Source organism: Tamandua tetradactyla, chromosome 4 (assembly GCF_023851605.1).
Source record: "Tamandua tetradactyla isolate mTamTet1 chromosome 4, mTamTet1.pri, whole genome shotgun sequence".
In the NCBI taxonomy this organism is placed as follows: domain Eukaryota; kingdom Metazoa; phylum Chordata; class Mammalia; order Pilosa; family Myrmecophagidae; genus Tamandua; species Tamandua tetradactyla.
In genome coordinates this window covers 7,643,380-7,660,200 of record NC_135330.1, presented here as the reverse complement: position 1 = coordinate 7,660,200, position 16,821 = coordinate 7,643,380, and positions in this window count along the sequence as shown.

Genomic DNA, 16,821 nt, shown 5'->3' with positions numbered 1-16,821 from the left:
TTATATAGCTGTGAAAATGAATGATGTTCTGATACATGCTTTACAATATGGCTAAACCTCAAAGACATAGTGTTGTGTGAAATAAGCTAGACACAAAAGGACAAATCATATATTATCTTACTGATAGGAAATAATTCGAATAAACAAATTCATAGGGTCAGAAACTAGATAGAATACAGGTTACCAGGGACCAGGGAAGGGGTAGGGAAAAGGGAACTAAGGCTTAATTGGGACGGAATTTCTGTTTGGGATGATGGAAAAGTTTTGGCAATGAATGATGGTGATGGTAGCACAATATTTTGAATGTATTTATACTACTGAATTAAATACTACTGGTTAAAAGGGAAATTTTAGGTTTTATATATATATGTTAGTAATATAAACATTTTTAAAAGAAAGGAAGGAAGAGAGAGAGAGCAAGCAAGCAGAGCAGTAAAAGGGAGGAAGATGAAAATAAGGATGAATCCCACTTCTCTCTCCATTACAGGTGGACAATGACTGACAACTTCAATTCTCTCTCCATGTGGCCGTAGAAAGAACAAAACGTGGTCTTCTTATTGCAGTAGTTATAGTAAACCTATCAAAAGCTGATATGGGTAATTAGGCCACAGACTGATTTTTTCCTCCTCAAATTGAAAGCTTATGAGGAGGGTACCCAGAGAAGAAGGACATGTAAGTAAATAAGGAAAGCCTGAATTCACTGCCTGAAAGCAATGTCGGTGCTCTTTTGTTAACAGAGTTCTCCAGAGGGAGCAAAAAGAAAGCTGATACTCAGGAAAGTATTAGAAGAAAGAAGATTTTCCTGTAAACTGAAGTTTAAGTTTTGACTGTATCTCAAAATATCCAAATAAAAGAAAACTTAATTATGGAAAGCATAGAAATTTGTAAATAATCTTTTTAGGAAATAAATGGTTTTAAGGTGAGCAAATGAGTCATAAGAGAAAGTAAAAACTAGGTTTTGCAAGTACACTTTCTACACATTTCTAGACTGTTACAGGCAACTATAAAATGAGCAAATTAAAACATTCTTTTGAAATGAGAAAATGAAAGATAAAATTGATAAACGTAAGATTGGGGACAATATTTTTAAAGTAAGACACAAAAAGCATAAACTATAGAAGAAAAGGTTGATAAATTTTACCAGTTTAAAATTGGGTATTTTTAAACATCTAAAGACATCACACAGAAAGTGAAAAGAAAAGCAACAAACTAGAAAATACTTGCAATACACATTAGCTGACAAAATATTAGCATGCAGAATAGATAAAGAACTCCTAGAACTAATAAAAACTATATAAACAGCTCAATGGAATATGGAGAAAAGACACAAATAATCATTTCACAAAATAGGAAATATGGATAGAAAAATAAATAAAAAGATGCTCAATTTCATTAGTAATTAGAAAGAGAAATGAAAGTTAAATCACAGTAAGATACTACTTTATATTCACCAGAACAGGAGACTTGTATGACAGTGACACGTGTTGGGCAGGTTATGGAACAAATGGAACGTATGAGAGCAAGTATTAGTATAACTGCTTTGGAAAGTGTTATCTGCTAAGTGTGAAGAGGAGAGTACTTTATAACAGCATTTTGATTCCTAAGTATATACCCTAGAGAATTTCTTGCACACATGCACCAAAAGGACAACTTCTAGAGCAGCATTATTTTTAATAGCAAATGCAAATGTAGCATATTCACACAATTGAATACTATACAGCAGTAAAAAAGAATGAACTATAGTTTTATGACTCATCATGAATATTTGTATAAACATAATATGAAGGGAAACAAGCAAGTCATTAAAGAATATACACAGTGCTCATCCAATTTCATAAAATTCTGTAATATGCAAAACTAAACAATGCAACTAAACACGTAAACTAAGCAATTTATCTATGTATTACATAGATATGTGTAAAACAATAAAGAAAAACAGGGAATTTTTTTAAAGGATAGGAAAAATCATGACAGTGGTTATCTTAGAGAGGGAAATACAATCAGGAAAGAAGATACTGGAGGCTACATTTGATAAATTAGGTGAAAGTCACATAGTTCTTCATTTTATTATAATTATTCATATTTTCATATGAAATATTGAATTTTACGATAAGTTCTTTTAAAAGAACAGATGAGAAATGAGCACTTGGAAAAGGTTTGTGTTGACAAATCTCTTCTAGAGATTTGACCCTGAAAGGGACAGGAGAAATGGGAAAATACAAATTAGCAAATGTGATACAGGGTGTTTCAGTTTGCTAAAGCAGCTGAAATGCAATATACCAGAATTAGATCGACTTCTTCAAAGGGAGATTTATTAGGTTGGAAATTTATAGTTCTAAGGCCATAAATGTCCACAAAGGCATCAAAAAACGATGTCTTCAGTGAAGAAAGGCCGACTGCATCCAGGTTTCTCTGTCTCATGGGAAGGTACATGGTGACGTCTGCTGGCCCTTCTCTCCTGGGTTGGTTTCAGAATGGCTCTGTCAGCTCCTGTGGGTCCTTCTGGCTTCTCCTGGGGGCATTTCTTTCCCTGCGCTCTCTCCAAAATGTCTCTCCCTTAAAGGACTCCAGGAAGTGGATTAAGACCCATTTTGAATGGGTGAGGTCACATCTCCATGGAAACAGCCTAATCAAAACTTCCCACCCAACAACAGATCTGCTGCCACAGGACTAGATGAAAAGAACACAGCTTTTCTGAGGCCCAAAGCAGTTTCAGGCCAGCACACCTAAATACATAAATAGTCACTAAAGAAGCTAAAATGGTAGTCAAAGATGTACCCCAGCTGTTTCACAAGTAAATTCCACCAAACTTTCAAGGAACAAATAGTTCCATGTTATAAAATTACTGAAGAGCCTAGAAAAAAGATGGAAAATCCCCCAAGTTATAATGCTGCCCTAAATAACCATGAAACTAAAACAAGACAAGTTTACCTTGATAAAAATAAAACTTATTATAACCTCATTTATGAACATAATGAAAATATCCTAAATAAAAACATAGCAAATTCTATACAAAAGAATATAAATCCTGACCATATAGGGTTTACCCCAGAAATGTAAGTATGGTTCAACAATAAGAATTGCTTTAAAGTAATTCAATTTATGAACTAATCAAAGCAGCAAAAAAATATCATTTGATCAAATTCAACATCTATTTCTGATATTTTGAAAATTATTTTTTAATTTTAAAAATAATTTTTAAAATTCCTTAATAAGCTAGGAAAAGAAGGAAACGTCCTCATATCAGTAAAGTGTGCTACTAGAAACCTACTGCAACCATCATAATTAATGATCAAGCATTAGAAGTATTCCTGGTTAAATCAGGACATCCTCGTTTTGCTCCTAATTCACTGGCCACTACTTCTCAGTCTTTCTTGTCACAAACTCAAAACGTCCTGGAGTCTACATCTACCTCATCGTGTCCAAACGAAAAGCTGTGTTTTCATCATTCACGTCTCTGTTTATCTCATACCCTACATACAAACCATCAGCACATCATCTTGTCCACGGAAACATGCCTGGGCGAGACACTTGGACTACAACCCTGTCCTGTGGATTATTCCAGCTGCGTCCGTCCTCACTCAGCCTGCAGGCAGATAAGCCTCAGGCATGCAAGGACATCTAGTCAAGATCAGCAGCATCTTCAGCCAACCCCAAAGTGACTGCAGGCACAAGATCAAGCCCAGCCCAGATCAGCTGAACACCACGTGCTTGTAAGCTAAGTAGACGCTCACTGTTGCATGCCAACAGGTTTTCAGGTGATTTGTTAGACAGTATGCTGGTTTGAAACTGTTGTGTACCTCAGAAAAACCATGTTCTTTAACCCTCATTCAATATTGTTCAGAGGGTTCTATTTGATTAAGTTGTTTCCATGGAGATGTGACCCACCCAGTTGTAGGTGGGACCTTGTGATTAGGTGGTTTCCAAAGAAATGTGTCTCTACCCATTCAAGGTGAGTTGCTTACTGGAATCCTTTAAGAGAGAACCATTTTGGAAAAAGCTTCAGAGCCAATAGAGAGACCCAGACATTTGGAGATGCTGAAAGTAAATGCCCCTAGGGAAGCTGTTTGAAATCAGAAGCCAAAGGACCAGCAGATGCCAGCTGCATGCCTTCCCAGGTGACAGAGGTGTGCTGTAATCATTGGCCTTTCTTCAGTCAAGGTATCTTTCTCTGGATGCCTTAGTTTGAACATTATTACAGCCTTAGAACTGTAAACTTGCAGCTTAATAAATTCCTTTTATAAAAGCCAACCTATTTCTGGGATATTGCATTCTACCAGCTTTAACAAACCAAAATAAGCAGCAATACTGTGACAAAAATTAAGTGAAACAACTGAGTGGAAAATCAACAAAAATAAAGTAGGCTTGAAAAATACCATAAACCAAGCAGACCTAACATCTATAGAACACTCCATCCAACAACATCAAAATCCCTATCCTTCTCAAGCCCATATGGAACATTCTGCAGAAGAGACCATATGCTAGGCCAGAAAACAAACCTCAGTAAATGTGAAAGGAGTGAAATCATACCATATACATTCTCTGACCACAATGGATTTAAATTAGAAATTAACAACAGAAGAAAATTGGGGAAAGTTGTAATCAAGAAATCAGGATTTAAAGGGATGATTTTGATTACTGAAACATTATATAGATATTCCTTAACGCTTTCTGGTATATTGGAGTAGACAGAGGAACATTCCTGGAATTTCTAAGCTGTCATCCAGCTTCAGAGATCTCTGATAATGATTGCACAGCCCTTATCTTCTGCCCCAGTGATTGTAAAAACCTTGTGACTAACCATTACCCAGTTATCCAGTTTTTCAACCTTAGAGTCTTGTAATCGCTAAAGACAGCCCCTAATGTTTATTAATGAAGGGTCTTGGGTAAGCCCAAAACTAACCCAGCTCAAATCTAAAGTTATCTTGATGACCAAGACTGGTTCTAACCAGCGACTGACATGCTCAATAGCTTAGACTTTTTTTTTTTTAATTTTTATTAATAAAATAAATCAACATACAACATGAACATTCTTAACGTATGAACATTCCATACGTGGTGTGCAATCAGGGGCGCACAATATCATCACATAGTTGTATATTCATCACCATGATCATTTCTTGGAACATTTATATCACTCCAGAAAAAGAAATAAAAAGGAAAAACTCATACATACCATACCCCTTACCCCTCCCTCTCATTGGACCTCTAGTATTTTCCTCTACCCAATTTATTTTAATATTTGTTCCCCATTACTTATTTTTTAATCCATATTTTTTACTCATCTGTCCATACTGTAGATAAAAAGCAGGAGCTTAGACTGTAACCTACAAGTCCCCTATACCTCTCGCCATTGTCTTACACACATTCCACGACTAAGCATGAAATCAATCTGTGCATGCTCAATAATTTGAACACCGCTAATTACATTATCTGGAGTCACTGTGCTCATATATCATAAAACTGTCCATCTTTTTCTCTAATGAAACTATCAGAATTACAGGACTCAGGGAGTCAGATTTTGGGCCACTCGGCTGTCTGCTCTCCTACTATGCATCTAGTAACAAATTCTTTCTCTCTTTGAAACCCTATTGTCTCAGGAATTTGTCACTGAGTGCATGGAGCAAAAGAATCCAAGGCCTTTGTCTAGTAGCAAATTCACAAATAGGTGGAAATAAAACAACACATTCATAAACCACCAGTGGGTCAAAGAAGAAACCACAGAGGAAATAAAAATATTGAGACAAATGAAAACAGAACCACAACATCCCAAAACTTATGGGATGCAATAAAAGCAGTGCATAGAGGAAAATGTACAGTTGTAAACATATTTCCTGGAAAGAGCTCAAATAAATTACCTAAACTTTCACCTTAAGAAATTAGAAAAAAAAAAAAAGGAGCAAAAATAAACCCAAAGCAGAAGAAAGGAAACAATAAAGCCTAGAGCAGACATGAATGCTACAGGGAATAGAAAAAAGATTAAAGCAACGAAACCAAAAATCGGTTCTCTGAGCAGATTAAAAAAAAAAAATTGGCAAAACCAGCTTGACCAGAAAAAGAGAGAGAGAAACAGAGACAGAAAGAGAGAGAAAATAAAATTAGGGATGAGAAAGGGGACATTACCAACCTTACAGAAATTTAAAGGATTATAAGGGAATACTATGAACAACCGTGTGTCAGTAATTTAGATGACTTAGCTAAAATGAACAAAATTCTGGAAAGCCATAATTACTGAAACTGACTCAGGAAGAACTAGAAGAGGCTGTGCAACACGGCAGCTTAGTGAGATGTGGAATTTAGCTCAACCCCAGTGCAGCTAGTAAATAGCCAGGAAGTGAATGGAACAATTGTTGAGGGGCTCCGGTGACCGGACACACGTCCTACCCCAGTCTGAAGGGGTGGGACCACTGAGATCCCACACAGAGCTCCGATTAGATGGCACCGCCAGCATTCCCAGGCTTCAGCACTGCCCCAGGCAAGGGCGGAATTCAGGCTTGTCTGCGAGACAAAGTAACTAGTCAGATAAAAGGAGTTAATTCCCTAAAGGCTGTACCTCCTCCAAGAGAAAGGGGGGGCTCAGCTCAAGTGGTGACCCTCCTGCAGGGAATTCAGAACCCCAGAGGCTGGAAAATGGAAGCAGCCTATGCACACTTTTTTTTTTTTTAATTATTATTTTAAATTGAGAAACTTCACACACACACACACACACACAGTCCCTACATGGTATACAATCGATGCTAAACCCACCTTCAACCTCAGCCTCTGTCATAAGTACACACACCACTGGCAGGTAGAGGCTGCTAAGAATTAAAGGCATTACATCCATTTAAACTGGAGGGAAGCTGTGGGCTGACAAGTGCCACCTGCTGGGAAGGACAGAAAAAGCACAGAGTCTAGAGGTTTCACGGGAAAGTCTGACAGTCTGCTGGATCTCACCGTCAGGGAAAACTGATGCTGGTGAACCTCACCTCCTGAGACTTGGGCCAGTCCAGTCTGGGAAAATCTGACGGGGATCAGTCATATCTGAGGAGACCCTCTGATGGTTAGATTCTGGTGTCAATTTGGTCAAGTGATTATGTCCAGTTGTCTGGTCAGGCCAGGACAGGCCTCACCACTGCTGCAAGGACATCTGATGGCTGGTTGACAAACCAGAATGCTGGTGTATTAAACCATCAGTCAGTTGATTGAATCTGTGGCTGACCACATTGACGATCAACTAAGTTGTGTCCCCCACAACAGGGTAATCCATGTAGCTGAAGCCTTTTAAGGAAGAACAGTGGCTTCTTCACTGCTTCTTCAACCAGCGAGCCTCTCTCCTGTGGAGTTTGTCCAGACCCTTCATTGGAGCCGCCAGCTTCACAGCCTGCCCTGTGGATTTCGGACTCTTCCATTCTCATGGTTGCATGAGACCCCTCTATAGATCTCATATTTACAGCTCTCTCCTGTTGGTTCTGTTTCTCTAGAGAACTCTGACTAACACAGTTTGGTCCCAGGAGTGGTTCTTGAGAAACAGAATCTTAAAAATGGGTTGTAGGATGCATGGGTGGTTCAGTGGTAGAATGCTCACCTTCCATGCAGGAGACCCAGGTTCGATTCCCAGACCATGCACCAAAAATAAAATAAATTAAAAATGGGTTGGCCGGGCCATGGTGGCTCAGCAGGCAGAGTTCTCACCTGCCATGCCAGAGACCCGGTTCGATTGCCGGTGCCTGCCCATGCAAAAAAAAAAGGGCTGTTACAGTTGGTTTTCTACTCTCACTAGACTCAGAGACACTATGACTCTTTCCAATAATCCAGATGGCATTCACAGTCCATGTGGTGAGTTGGCAAAAGAGATACTCAAAATATCACCATTAGACTCTGCTAATTGTATGGTTACATGAGGCAAGGCTCTGGGTGAGAATGTTTTTGACACCTTTGTGGAATTAAGAGGTATAATGATGTTGGCTGGTTGTTGTTAGATACGCTGGATACAGCGATGAGGGAAAGGGATGATGAAGGCTTCAAATTTGCACTGTAGGTGCCATGCGAATGATGTAAAAGTTTCCACGTGTGCCCTGAAAGAAAACCTTATTTCCTGTGGTCGCAGACTTGAGATCTCTGAAAACCAGACACAGAGCCTCTCTTGCGAGTAGCAGATTACAATGTAAACTAAAATCTCAACCTTGCAGGGTGTCTGCTGTTAAGTAAGGGCTTTAACTGGAAGAGAATGGGATCCCGAAAAGTGGAATGGTGATATCAGTGGCTTGATAATGGCGGCGACGGGGAAGTGGGATCCCCGGAATCTGCTGAGTTCTGCTAGATGGACCTGTAACGGACTCCCCTGAGGAAAGAGCTTCCTGACCTCCAGCCTGCCTTGAGGAAACAGCTTCCCAGCCTCTAGTCTCCTCAGAGGAATCTGCCATCCAACCTCCACCTAATGAGATTAACTCTTCACTGTCTGCTAACCCTGTGTGCCAGTTTGAAATTATTAGGCACCCCAGAAAAGTCATGTCCTTTAATCCTCATTCAATATTGTTGGATGGGATTTTTTCTGATTGTTTCCTTGGAGATGTGACTCACCCAACAGTGAGTGGTAAGTTTTGATTAGAAGGTTTCCACCCATTAAAAACAGGACTGCTTACTGGAGCCCTTTAAGAGGGAACCATTTTGGAAAAACTTTAGAGTCAACAGAGCCCGCAGAGCCAGAGACCTTTGGAGCAGAAGGAAAATGTCCCCAGGGAAGCCTTACAAAGCGAGGAGAGAAAGTTAGCAGACATTGCTATGTGCCTTTCCAGCTGAGAGAAAAACCCAGAACATCATCGGCCTTCTTGAGCCAAGAGATCTTTTTCTGGATGCCTTGATTTGGACATTTTCATGGCCTTAGATCTATAAACTTACAACTTAATAAATTCCCCTTTTTAAAAGCCATTCTGTTTCTGGTATATAGCATTCCAGCAACTTTTACTACTGAAATACCCTGTAACCACCTCCCCTGGGGAAACAGCCCTCAGTCCTCTGTCTGGAGCAACTAATCCTGTTTCATCAGATAAAACTGCAATGAAGTTCCCTGAGGAAGTTGGCTTGAAATTCTTCTAATTCTTCTAATTCTTTTCATGACCCACCCCCACCACTTCTCTTTCTTCAAGACCTATAACTAGACTACAATCCCAACAGGCCCCAAAAGGCGAGGTTCAAAGTGTCACCCATGAGGAGGTACACTATACTCCAAAAGAGCTGCATGAGTTTTCCAATCTATATAGACAGAAATCAGGGGAATATGTGTAGGAATGGATATTAAGGGTGTGGGATAATGGTGGAAGGAATTTAAAGTTGGATCAAGCTGAATTTCCTGATATGGGCCCACTAAGCAGAGATTTTGCATTCAATGTTGTATCTCAAGGGGTTAGAAAAAGTATGAACAGTTTGTTTGGGTGGTTGGCTGAAACGTGGATCAAAAGGTGGCTGACATTACCTGAAGTCGAAATGCCTGAACTGCCCTGGGATAATGTAGATGAGGGGATCCAGAAGCTTAGAGAGATGGGAATGTTAGAGTGGATTTATCATGGAAGATCTGCTCACACACCCCAAGAATGTCCAGATGACACATCTTTAACCAGAACCTTGAAATATAAATTCCTGAGACTAGCTCCATAATCCCTGAAGAGCTAGTAGTTGCCCTTCCCTATAGATCAGATATCACTGTGGGAACTGCTGTCACATCGTGTTTATCCTTAAACACAACAGGGATGATCAGATCCTGAGTTGGCAGAAGCCACGTGGCAGCAGTTCATCACCACAGACAAGGTTACCGTGGCCACCACAATGGACAGCAGAACTCAAAGCTGCAGTCAAAACAATCGGACTCACAGAGACTTGTGGCATTGGCTAGTAGATCACTAGGTACCTAGAAGTAAAATAGATGCGCAGCCTACTAAATTGTTGTTTGAGTGGTATAAGTAGAAGAATTCTAGGTCAAGTGAACAGAAGTTTAACTTTAATGATAAAAACAGAGTCACAGCCCCTCATTCTACACTCTACCAGACTTGATGCAGTTTACAGACCCAGAGCCCTTCAAATGAGGGGAGGGACAGGTACATTTGTGGAAGGACCCTGTAACACTCCCCAAAATTTACACTGTTAACCTTCCTCCCAGCCTTCCCCAAGGAGACTACAACATTTTACTGGGTGACTGTGCATTGGGGAAAAGAGAAGGATCAGATACTTCATGGATTATTAGACACCAGCTCAGAAGTGACACTAATTTCAGGAGACCCAAAACGTCAATGTGTCCACCAGTCAGAGTAGGGGCTTATGAAGGTCAGGTGATCAATGCTAATAAACTAGATAATGTAGATGAAATGGACAACTTCTTAGAAAGGCATGACCAGCCAACATGGACTCGAGAAGAAACAGATGACCTCAACAAACCAATCACAAGTAAAGAGATTGAATCAGTCATCAAGAAGCTCCCCAAAAAGAGAAGTCCAGGACCAGATGGCTTCACATGTGAAATCTACCAGCATTCAAGAAAGAATTCATACCAATCCTGCTCAAACTCTTCAAAAAAAATTGAAGAGGAGGGAAAGCTCCCTAACTCATTCTATACTATAATAACTCATACTAAAGCAGGACAAAGGTACTTCAAGAACAGAAAATTACAGACCAATCTCTTTAATGAATATAGATGCAAAAATACTCAACAAAATACTTGCAAATCAAATCAAGCAGCACAATAAAAGTATTACATACCAAGACCAAGTGGGATTTATTCCAGGTATGCAAAACTGGTTCAACACAAGGAAATCAATTAATATAATACACCACATCAATAAATCAAAGTGGGAAAAACACATGATCATCTCCATTGATGCAGGAAAGACATTTGACAAAATTCAACATCCTTACACAACAGAGGATAGGAATAGAACATGATAAAGGAAATACATGAAAAATCCAGAGCTAACATCATCCTTAATGGGGAAATCTTGAAAACTATTCCTCTAAGATCGGGAACAGGACAAGGATGCCCACTGTCACTACTGTTATTCAACATTGTGCTGGAAGTTCTTGTCAGAGCAATTAGACAAGAAAAAGTAATAAAAGACATCCAACAGTGAGAAGGAAAATCCTCACTGTTTGCAGATGGCATGTTACTATATGTCAAAAATCCCCCAAAAATCTACAGCAGAGCTACTAGAGCTAATAAATGAGTACAACTAAGTGGCAGGGTACAAGATTAACACCCAAAAATCAACAGTATTTCTATACGCTAGTAATGAGCAATCTGAGGAGAAATTAAGAAAAAAATCCCATTTACAATAACAACCAAAAGAATCAAATATTTAGAAATAAATTTAACTAAGGGACACAAAAGAACTACACACAGAAAACTGTAAGAAATTGCTAAAAGAAATCATGGAAGACCTAAGTAAATGGAAGGGCACACTGTGTTAAGGATTGGAAGACTAAATATAGTTAAGATGCCACTTTTACCCAAAGTGATTTATAGATTCAAAGCAATACCAATTAAAATCCCAACAACTTACTTTGTAGAAATAGAAAAACGAATAACCAAATTTACTGTTGGTTATTGAGTAGCTAAAAGTATCTTGAGAAAGAAAAATGAAGTGGGAGGTCTCACACTACCTAGCTTTAAAGCATAATATGAAGGTACAGTGGTCAAAACAGCATGGTACTGGCATAAAGATAGATACACTGACCGATGGAATTGAACTGAGTGTTCAAAAGTAGACCCTCTCATCTATGGACAGTTGATCTTTGATAAGGCCGTCAAGCCAACCCACCTGGGACAGAGCAGCCTCTTCAATAAATGGTGTTCTGAGAATGGGATATCTATATGTAAAAGAACAAAGAGGATCCATATCTCACACCCTATACAAAAATTAACTCAAAATGGATTAAAAATCTAAACAATAGAGCTAAGACAATGAAACTTTTAGAAGAAAATGTAGGAAAAAAATCTTATAAGTTTTGTAATAGGAGAAGTTTCCTAGACCTTATACCCAAAGCATGAGCATTAAAAAAAGAAATGGATAAATGAGATCTCCTCAAAATTAAAAAGTTTTGTGTATAAAAGAACTTTGTCAAGAAAGTAAAACGGCAGCCTACCAATGGAAGATAATATTTAGAAACCACATATCAGATAAAGGTTTAGTATCCAGAACAACAAAAAGACAAATAACCAACTTAAAAATGGGCAAAAGACACAGACACTTCTCAGAATAAGAAATATAAACGGCTAAAAGGCACATAAAAGATGCTCAACTTCCCTGTCTATTAGGGAAACGCAAATCAAAACCACAATGAGGTATCATCTCACACCCACCAGAATGGCCGTTATGAAAGGAAAAAACAGAAAATGACAAGTGCTGGAGAGGATGGGGAGAAAGAGGAACACATATCCACTGTTTGTGAGAATGTAAAATGGCTATGGAAGACAGTTCGGTGGTTCCCTCAGGAAGTTAAACAGAGAATTGTCATGATCCAGCAATCCCATTGCTAAGTATATATTCAGAGGACCTGAGGGCAAGGACACAAATGGACACTTGCACACCAATGTTTATAGTGGCATTATTCAAGATTGCCAAGAGATGGAAATAGCCCAAATGTCCATCAATGGAAGAGTAGCTAAACAATCTGTGGTGTATACATACAATGGAATATTAGGCAGCTGTAAGACAGAATCAAGTTATGAAGCATGTAACAATATAAATGGTCCTTGAGGACATTATGCCAAGTGAAATTAGCCAGAAACTAAAAGACAAATACTGTATGGTCTCACTAATATGTACTAACATTAATGGGTGAACTTTAAGAGTTAAAGTTAAGAACACAGGTTATCAGGAGATAGAAAGAGAGTAGCGATTGGGCAATTGGTACTGAAGGAGTACAGAATGTACAGCCGGACTGACCGTAAAGATCCAGAATTGGATAGCACAATACTATCTGATGGTAGCACAATATTGTAAGTACACTGAGTGAAGCTGAGTGATAGAGGGAGAAGGGCTGGGGGCATGTATGACACCAGAAGGAAAGTTAGAGTATGAAGATTGAGACGGTATAATTTAGGAATGCCTAGAATGGACAATGATGGTGATTAAATGTACAAATATAAGAATGTTTTTGCATGAGGGAGAATAAATTAATGTCAACATTGCAAGTACTGAAAATGAGATGGTATACAGGAAAAAATGCAATCAATGCAAACTGGGGTCAATAGTTAACAGTAACATTTTCGTATGCTTCCATTGAATGTAACAAATGCAATGTGCCAGAACTACAATGTCCATTAGTAGAGGATATGGGGGAGGGGTATAGGGTCCTTCATGGAAGAAAATGAAATGTCCTCATATACACTGTGGTGGTGAATGCATGATTATGTCATTATACTGGGAACCATGGATTATTTACTTAGGATGGATTTATTTAGTGTGTGATTAATACTGTTTTAAAAATAAACAGAAAGATAGGGCGGTGCATGGTGGCTCAGTGGCAGAATTCTCGCCTGCCATGCTGAGACCCGGGTTCGATTCCTGAAGCCTGTCCATAACAAGAAAAACAATAATAATAATAATAAACAGAAAGATACACATGCTGGAGAAAATGTGGAGAGAGAGACGTACATAGTCACTGTAGGTAGGGAAGCTGAGTGGTACAGCGCCTCTGGAGGGCAGTGGGGTGGCTCCACGAGAGGCTCGGGGTGGGGTTGCCACCTGATCCTGCAACCCCGCAGCGAGGTATGTACTTGGAAATGCTGAGAGCAAGCACAGGAAGGGACATTTGCACATTGTGTTTCTGGTGTCAGTGTTCTCGGTTTGCAATGGATGGAGGTAGCCTAAGGGTACATCAACGGAGGAACGGAGGGGGAACTGTGGGGTATGCATACCACAGACTACTGAGCCACTGCAAGAAGGAATGAAGTTGTGAGGCATGTAACTAGGTGCATGAACCTTGAGGACAGTATGTGGAGTTAAATGTCTGAAACAGACAAATAGTTTCATGCCTCACTCATATTGACAAACTATAATACATGAACTCAGACAGTTGAGGGGGAGAGTATGGGTTATCAGATTGGCACCTACTGTAAAGGTTCCAAATTGTAAACTCTTACAGCAGTCACATTGATTCTAGAGTTGTAACTATTACTTCTAAATTCTGATATGCTGAGCGATTTGTGTATAACCTGGTCATTCTCTGGAACTTCAGGTATTCACGTGACACCTGAAACTCACAGGTAGAGCTCTCAGGCTGTGAAAGTCAGCATCACCCATAGAGCAACTGCTAAAACAGGTTGAACAAGAGAACTGGATAGGATGAAGGTAAATCAGAATACAGGGTAAAGGATGATATAGTCATATTTTGAAACTCCAACTTCTGTGTGAGACCAAAGGAAGAGATGTTAATTTGGTGCAAAATTTATATTTGTGGTACCACATTATCTAATTTAACAAGAACACATGGAATTTTGAATAGGGTAGGAAATCTTGTTGATTTGTACAGATTAATGTGATGCTGCAATATATCCCAGAGTAGTTTGAGCAGAGAATAAAAAGTATTTGCAAATTCCCCTTGGAGGACTGGGAGGAAGGAGGAAATATTCAACTTCCCCACCTGGAGAATTCCTGATATTTTCACGAGCATTGGGGACAATGAATTTAATAGGCCAGGCTGTCGATCTTGGGGTTCACCCCTATGAAACTTACTCCTACAAAGGAGAAGTTAAGCCTACTGATAATTATGCCTAAGAATCACCCCCAGAGAACCTCTTTTGTTGCTTAGATGTGGCCTCTCTTTCTAAGCCAACTTAGTAGGTGAACTCACTGCCCTTCCCACTATGTGGGACATGACTCCCAGGGATATAAATCTCCCTGGCAACGTGGGACATGACTCCCAGGGATGAGCTGGGATCCAGCATCACAGAGTTGAGAAAGCCTCCTTGACCAAAAGGGGGAAGAGAGAAATGGGACAAAATAAAGTTTCAGTGGCTGAGAGATTTCAAACAGAGTCAAGAGGTTATCCTGGAGGTTATTCTTATCCATTATATAGACATCCCTTTTTAGTTTGTGGTGTATTGGAGTGGGTAGAGGGAAGTAACTAAAACTGTAGAGCTGTGTTCCAGTAGCCTTGATTCTTGAAGACCATTATATAACTATACAGCTTTTACAATGTGACCATGTGATTTTGTAAACCTTGTGACTGATGCTCCCTTTATACAGGGTATGGACAGATGAGTAAAAACATAAAGACAAAAAAAAAAAATCAAAAATAGGAGGGGGGCGGTACAATGGTGGCTCAGCGGCAGAAACCTTGCCTGCCATACTAGAGACCCAGGTTTGATTCCTGGAACTTGCACAAGCCAAAAAAAAGAGAAAAGTATTTTTTAAAAAATAGAGGAATAATGGGTAAAAAAAAAAAATTGGATAGATTGAAATATTAGTGGTCAGTGAGAGGGAGGGATAAGTGTTATGAATTTTTTCTTTTTATTTATTTTTCTGGAGTGATACACATGTCCTAAAAATGATCATGATATTGAATACACAGCTGTATGATGATATTTTGAGCCACCGATTGTATAATTTGGATGGACTGTATTATACATGAAGATATCTCAATAAAAAAATATATTTTTAAAGTTAATGCCACTTCAAAAAAAGAGAGAAAGAAATAGAATACCTGAGTAGACCTATGAAATGTAAGGCGATTGGATTAGTAATCTGAAAACTTTGCACACACACCAAAAAAGCCCCAATGACTTCACAGGTGAAATCTACCAAACATTTATGTAAAGTTTAATATAATCCTTCAAGGAGAGAGGGAATGCTTTCCAATTCATTCTATGAGGCCAGTATTATTCTGAAACCAAAATCAGACAAAAATATCACAAAAAAATAAAACTTTAGATGACTGTTCCTTGTTAATATAAATGCAAAACTCCTCAACAAAATAATAGCAAACTGATTCCAGCAACAAATAAAAAGGATTATATGTCAATACCACATGAAATTTATCCCAGGAATGCAAAGTTGTTTAATATTTAAAATCAACTAATGTACCATACCATATCAGAGGAACAAAGAACAAAAAACACATGATCATCTCAATAGATGAAAAAAAGAAAGCATTCAGCAAAATCCTACTCTTTCATGATAGCACTCAACTTGGAATAGGAGGGAATCTCCTTGACCTCATAAGGGCATCTATGTAAAGCCTACAACTAACATCACCCTCAATGGGATACTGAATGCTTTCCTTCTAAAATCAGGAACAAGACAAGGATGTCTGCTCTCACCACTTCAATTTAATATTATACTGGAGGTTCCAGCCAGGGCAATTAGGCAAGAAAAAGAAATAAACGGCATTCAGTTTGGAATGGAATAAGTAAAATTATCTTTATCCACTGGTGAAATTATATTGTATATAGAAAATCCTAAGGAATCCATTAAAAACTTTTAGAATAATGAACAAGTTCAGCAAGCTTGCAGTTTATAAGATCAATATTCAAAAATTAACTGTATTTCTATACACTGGGAATGAACAATCCAAAAATGAAATGAAAAAAATTCCATTTACAGTATCATCGAAAGTAATAAAATACAAAGGAATAAATTTAACAAAAGAAGTGTAAGACTTGTACACTAAAAACCACAAAACATTGGTGAAATAAATTAAACAAGATCTAAAGATACATATTGTCCATGAATTAGAAGACTTAGTGTTAAAATGATAGGTCATCCCAAAATAATCTATAGATTTGATGCAGTTCCTAAATAAATCCCACCTAGGTTTGTTTGTAGAAAGTAATGAACTGATCCTAAAATT